Source organism: Phocoena phocoena, chromosome 8 (assembly GCF_963924675.1).
Source record: "Phocoena phocoena chromosome 8, mPhoPho1.1, whole genome shotgun sequence".
Classification (NCBI taxonomy): domain Eukaryota; kingdom Metazoa; phylum Chordata; class Mammalia; order Artiodactyla; family Phocoenidae; genus Phocoena; species Phocoena phocoena.
The window spans coordinates 106,866,718-106,873,673 of NC_089226.1; positions in this window are offsets into that span (position 1 = coordinate 106,866,718).

A 6,956-nucleotide genomic window follows, 5' to 3' on the forward strand; every position below is an offset into this window, starting at 1 on the left:
CTGAGTTCGTGTTGTCCCTGCCCGCCTCTCGCCCTCCGCTCCAAGAGGTGGGGGCAGGAGTCCCCGCCCAGGGTTTTGGAGGAAGAGGGAGGGCCTGATAGGAAGTTAGAATTGTGGGGCCGTCGCTAGAAAGTACGGGAGCTGTCGGCTCGGTCGGAAAAGCCCCTTGCTCTGTGAAATCCCACAGTCTTTGCTGGGTTTCAGCGAAGACCCCCCCTTTCTCCGCGGCTCCCTCCTCTTGTCCTCGTTCACTCGCCTCCCCCCGACGCCCGGCCTCCAGGAGGGCTGCTGGGCCCCTGCTCCCGCCCCCGCTTCAGTGTCACCAGTCCCTTAAAGACTGTCCTCCCGCTGTCCCCAGCCCCGGGCAGCTGGCCTGTGTCCGCCCTGTGGGGAGACAGCCGCTGCTGGGGGAAGGCAGGTCCCTTCCCCATGGTGAACCGCAGAAATGCTTCCCATCGAGGAGGCCGTGCTCTTTTTGCCAAAATATCATGTTAAGTGACAGCAAAATCTGACGGATTGACTTGGCTGAGAACAAGAGGGAGTACTGTGGCCTGAGAGGCTGCCGTGGCCGCTGCGGGGAGCCCTTCCCCCGGGAGGGACCGCGAGGCCCACCCAGCTCCCGCACGTGGCCGCGGCAGTGTCCTCCCGGGGGACCACGTGGAAATGTCTCTGGTGTTGGGATGCCAGTGACCATGAGGTACACGTTTTCCTTCCTGAAGTGCGTTTGCTTTACCACGATTAGGTCGGGTTTTATATGCAATTCTTGTATCTGAATTTCTGTAGCACACCTCATAGGTATGATTTTTTTAAATTAAATATTCAAAATAAACTTTTTTTGATCCACTTGCTGCTGATCCACTTCATTCTACAGTGGGGGACGGCCTTGCTGTCTCCAGCCGGCGAGGTGAAGCCTTGTATTTATCAGCTCTGGGCCAACCAGCTTCCCTTTTGAAGAAGCACGCTCCTTAAAAGGTGGTTTTTAGGAGATGAAATGTTTTAACTCTCGAAATTTGTGCAAGGATTCCAAGCAAGACGGAAAATGCGGTGTTTAAGACTCATTTCTGAATTACGGTTTTCAAAACACATCGCGAGGTGATTGCAGTGTAGTCATAGGTATCATTTTCCTCGGGGGCGCAGCAGTCCGTGTCCAGGAGACAGTGGTGCTGAGCGGAGGAAGGGCAGGCTTCGGTGGCGGGGGGAGAGGGGTTGCAGCCTCCAGGCCAGCCGAGAAGCCCCGGAGGTCGTGGGCGGCAGCAGAGAAGCGTCAGGACTGACACGTCCAGGCCGCCCCGCTCGGTGGTGGTCCGCTCCCAGTTGTGCAGGTTCCTGCTTTGGAGCCTCCGACGGTGAGGGGTGGGGTGTGCTGCGTGCTAACCCGGCTCCCTGGTTTCCAGGGCGGTAGGCAGGGCTCCCCTTGCAGGCGGCTCGTCTGGCGGAACGAGAGCGTCGAAGCTTCTGGAAGATGTGCTCTCCCCAGCCCCCTCTTGAGGACCTTGGCCTGGTGGGCTGCCTAGACCCTCAGGCAGGTGTGGTGGTGACCTTTTGTTTTCAAGCTAAGACTGGAGGACTGTTACAGTGGCGCTCTCTGAAAATTCCGGAATTTGGAAGTCGGCCCTGGCTGCCCCCCATCGTGTTCCTGACTCCCCGGGTCTGGTGGGAGCTGACCTGGGTCACCTGGGAGCTGGGAGCCTGAGTTCCTGGGCTTATTTCCTCCCCACCAGACCCCCCCTGTGGAACCTTCTCGTGGTGCTGAGTTGCCCCATTGAGCCCCTTCAAGCCTGGAGGTAGCACCATTGCCCCCTGGGCACTCGTGCTGCCCCTTGGCCAGCTTTGCTCGCGGAACCCAAGCCTGAGAGGCCCCTCCCCCCACGGCAATGTGTGGGGTCGGATGGGAGGCCCCAGTGCTGGGAGTCGGGCCGCCCTGCCTGCAGCCGCCTGCGGGGGACGCTGTTCCTGAAGAAGCGGGGCAGGGAGGTTTCCCCACGACGGGGTGAGGGCAGAGCGCGACAAAGGCAGGGGCAGGAAGGCCCCGCTGGCCCAGCGTCTGCCCAGCCTGTCTTCGCCCGTGACCACCTCTTGGCCGTGTCCGTGTGACGTGTCTGTGTGTGTCCTGCTGACCGCAGAGCCTGGCGGGCAGGTGGGGCCTCTCGGGAAAGGAAGGCCTGTTCTGATGCTCTGCGCCCTGGACGTGCTGTGTGGGGCGTGCACCTGCTTGACTTTACGCTCTGATTTCTTCATCTGAAAAAGGGATTAGAAGCCATGTCCTCTTTCCTCCCAGACAGGGGCTTCAGGGCTCATTGTCCGTACTTGAATTTGGAGTGTTTTGCCAGGATACACCTTAAGGATCTGATGGGTAGAGTGTATGCCTCTTACCAGTAAGACATAACAATACGTTTTAGAAGTTTGTTTTTCCTGAAACGTTAGGAGACCCTAATCTTCTCAGACCCAGGTTTTAAATTCTGTTTTTTTTTGTTTGTTTGTTTTCCTCCCAATATCCCTTTGGATATTTCTTCTGACCTGTCGGTTCTACTCTGGGAAGACAAACTCTGCATCTGTGATTGTGAAAATGACAAATGGAAGGGAACGTAGGCAAATAGAGATAGGTTGGCTGAGAAGCTTCTTTTTTCCTGCCCACAATCAGAGTTATAATATTGCTTCTTCAGTGATGTTCAAAACCATCTGAGACAGTTCAGTTGTCATTTGTGAGCTGTAGAGATTTCCCACTAACATCTGCCGTCTCTAGATTAACGTCAGCATTTTCTCTGTTGATTAAACCTCCTATTAGAAACGGGAACACCGGGCTTCCCTGGTGGCGCAGTGGTTAAGAGTCCACCTGCCAATGCAGGGGACACGGGTTCGAGCCCTGGTCCGGGAAGATCCCACGTGCCACAGAGCAGCTAAGCCCGCGTGCCACAACCACTGAGCCTGCGTCCCACAACTACTGAAGCCTGCAGGCCTAGAGCCCGTGCTCCAAGAGAAGCCACCGCAATGAGAAGCCCGCGCACCGCAACAAAGAGTAGCCCCCGCTCACCGCGACTAAAGAAAGCCCGTGTGCAGCAACAAAGACCTAATGCAGCGAAAAATAAATAAATAACGTAAAGAAAAAAAACAAGGAAATGGAAGCACCACCTCCCGAGTGGGCTGTGTGAGGAGATGCGTGTGAACATTTTCTGTAGGCCTGATAACCCTCGGGTGGATGGAATAGTGACCTCCCAAAGATGTCCACGTGCCAGTCCCGGGAGCCTGTGACTGTGTCACACTACATGGCAAAGGGCAAGTAAGGTCTCTAATCAGCTGGCCTTGGTTTGGGGTTATCCGATGCGTGCCATGTAATCCCAAGGGTCCTTAAGAGTGGAGGAGGGAGACAGAAGAGGGATCAGAGCGATGGCCTGTAAAAGGACTCGACCCGCCGGTGCTGGCTTGGGAGGTGGAGGGAGGGGCTACGAGCCAAGGACTGGGGGCGCCTCTAGAAGCCGGAAAAGGCAAGGGAACAGGTTCATCCTGGGAGCCTCCTGCAGCCGTGAGCCCCGCCCTCACCTTGATCTTAGCCCAGAGAGATGCCCGCTGGATGCTGACCTACGGAGCTGTAGGGTAATGGGCTTCTGTTGTTCTGGGCCAGTAGGTTTGGGGTCATTTGTGACAGCAGCCACGGGGAGCTAATCTCCCGTCCTTAGGCTGTTTTTGAAGAGCAGGGTCCCTATTTTCCCTCTCCTCCCCCACGAGGCTGATATCAGGTTCCCAGAAGGTGCTGGATCGATGATCCGCAGCTGATGTAGTGATTGAACGAGTGACCCAAGCTGCTGTGGTGTGAGTGTTGAGAAGTGGCTTCAAATCAAAGTCGTTCCCCTTGGCCAGTGTCCCTCGTAGGTGAGGCCCTGATCCCGTGCTCATTCACAGCCAGTCCCCATTCCCCTGTTTCTCCTTTCTGTCGTCTGGAATATGGGTGTGATGGCTGGCCTTCTGCCAGCTGTTTTGGACTATGAGGCATTTTGAAGGTCCCCTCTGAGGATGGCGGAGCAGAAGCAGAGCTTGGGTTCACGATGGCGTCATGGAGTGGCCACACTAGTCTTGCCGCTTCAGTACTTTTTTTTTTAATGAGGCAGAGAAATAAACTAAAATAAAGAATGATGCCCACCATCCAGGCATCATTGGTGTGCCCACCATCCAGTTCTACAAGGGTTAAGTCGTTAGTCACTGCAGCTGCTGATGGGCAGTGTACCCTGAGAGGAGCTGAGGCCGAAGAACAGCACGACGCTGTCTGTACTTCGGAAAGACAGGCCCCTGCGGTAGATAGAGACCTCAGAAGAGTTGTAATGAACCCAGATTCTTGCATCTTCCCATACACAGAAAACACACACACACACACACACACACACACACACATCATTAAATGAGATGCATACCTGTTGCTCGTGAGTAGCAGTGACCTTTTGTTTTTTAATTTTTATTTAAAAAATGCTTTTTGGCTGCACCACGTGGCTTGAGGGATCTTAGTTTCCCGACCAGGGATCGAACCTGGGCCCCTGGCAGTGAAAGTGCTGGGTCCTAACCACTGGACCGCCAGGGAATTCCCAACAGTGACCTTTTGTTGAGATGTATGCTTGGCTGTGCATGTTCCTAGCCGGCTATATACAGACTGGCCCCTCCCCCTTCCTCTCAGAGCAGATTGTCAGAGCTATCAGAGGTGGTCTCCAGTTCAGGTTCCGTTCAGTAAGAACCTGAGTAAAACTCAACTCACAGCTCAGGGGTGTGTGTGTGTGTGTGTGTTTTAACTTGCTAAAACCTTTATTCTATTTACACCATTGTTATTTTCAGTATCTGTTGTAAGTGCCAACACAATTCCCAATTGATTCACTGGGTTAATGAGTAGGAAATTTCCCTGTAAATAGGTTTGCTGTAGCTTACGCAAGAGAGCATGTTTCTTTGTATTTTTGCCGAATATGAGTATTGGAAAAATTTTAAACCTCTGGCAATCTAGTAAGTGAAAACATTGTTTGTTGTTGCTTGTGTTTAATTTACTTCCAGTGAATGGCTCCCTTTTTCCTTCCTTTTCTCCTTTGTTTGCTTCCTTTCTTAAAAATACACAAATGATTCTCTACAAGCTCATGGGAAATTCAAACAAGGACTTTCAATTCTGGAAATATTTGGGACTAGACATTATGAAAACCCTCTTGCCATAAAACACCAAGAGTGTTAGATAAATTTTAACGAGCATCTTGTTAACGCGGAGTCCGGCTTGTAAGAAGGTAAAGAACGTGTTTAGGGGTGAAACAGAAGAGGGAGCAGGCACACAGAACAGAAAGCTAGCCCTGACATCCAGATTACCACGAGGTCATCGATTCGTCGGTACCTGCACCTAGAGCCTAGGGGCGTTGCCAGGCGCGTGGGGCAGGAGATGAGGCTCTAGGTCCAGCAAGGCGTGCTGCTGGAACAGCGGACGTGAGTAGGGCTTGGGTCCGTAAGGGGACATTGCCTCAAGGAGAGGGTGGCGGCGTTTGTGAAAATCTGCCCACTGACAGAGAGAGATACTGGCATCACTTGTTTGTCTAGTCCTCATTTCTGGGTGGGGGAAGAGGTTGTGTGGTATTTGGTGGAGATTTTGCCTAAAGGAGATTAATGACTTGTTGGAAGGAGCTGGAAAGGGCAAGCTTGGGCAGGATCCTGTAAGGGGCGTGGATAGAATAGAGCAGGGGAGGAGGTTTAGCAAGACATTTCCTCAAACTGACCACTAGATGGTGCCAATAACTCCGTACAGCTTGGTTGCCCTCTCTGAGCAAAGCAGTGATTTGTTTCCCACTATAGTTGTCCCGCAGTATCCCGGGGACGGGGGAGGGTGCTTCGGGGACCCCCACGGACACCAAAATCTGTGGATGCTCCAGTCCCTTATGTAAAGTGGTGTAGTATTTGCAAATAATCCATGCACATTTCTCCCATATACTTTAAATCTCTGTAGATTACATGTAATACCTAATACAATGTCAGTACTATGTAGATAGTTGCTGGGTGCATGGAAAATTCAAGCTTTGCATTTTGGAACTTTCTGGAATTTTTTTTCCCACACATACTTTCAATCTGTGGTTGGTTGAATCTGAGGATACAGAACCCATGAATATGGAGGGCTGACTGACTATATATTCTTGCTTTTTTGCATAAGAATTGGTGACGTAGAGATAAAAGACAGCCTCAATAAATCCATAGACAGAAAGCAGACTAGTGCTTGCTGGGGGCTGGGGGACGACGAGGAGTGGGGAGTGACTGCTAACGGGCATGGGGTTTCCTTTTGGGGTGATGATTTTTTCCTTAATTTAATTTGTTTATTTTTGGCTGCACTGGGTCTTCGTTGCTGCATGCAGGCGTTCTCTTGTTGCGGCGAGCAGGGGCTACTCTTTGTTGCGGTGCGCGGGCTTCTCATTGCAGTGGCTTCTCTTGTTGCGGAGCACGGGCTCTAGGTGCGCAGGCTTCAATAGATGTGGCAGTGGGCTCAGTAGTTGTGGGTCGCGGGCTCTAGAGCGCAGGCTCAGTAGTTGTGGCGCACGGGATTAGTTGCCCCGCGGCATGTGGGATCTTCCCAGACCAGGGCTTGAACCTGTGTCCCCTGCATTGGCAGATGGATTCTTAACCACTGCGCTACCAGGGAAGCCCCAAAAGTATTGTTTTTATAGCCAAAAAAAAAAAGGAAATACTCTATAAGATGGATCAACAAATGAATGGATAAATAAATTTTGATATATGCATATAATAAAATACTACTCAACTGTGAACACAAATGATTCAGAGATGCATCTGTCATCTTAGATAAATCTCAAAAGTCGTATTGGAACAGCTGCAGAGTTCATGAATGCCAGTAATCAGGGTACTATCGCTGATGATGGCAGCGGACACAACTGCGTGGTGAATGAGTGCCAGGCACCATTCTCTTTCTTTATAGGGGTTGTGGGTTTATCATGCGTGAAGTA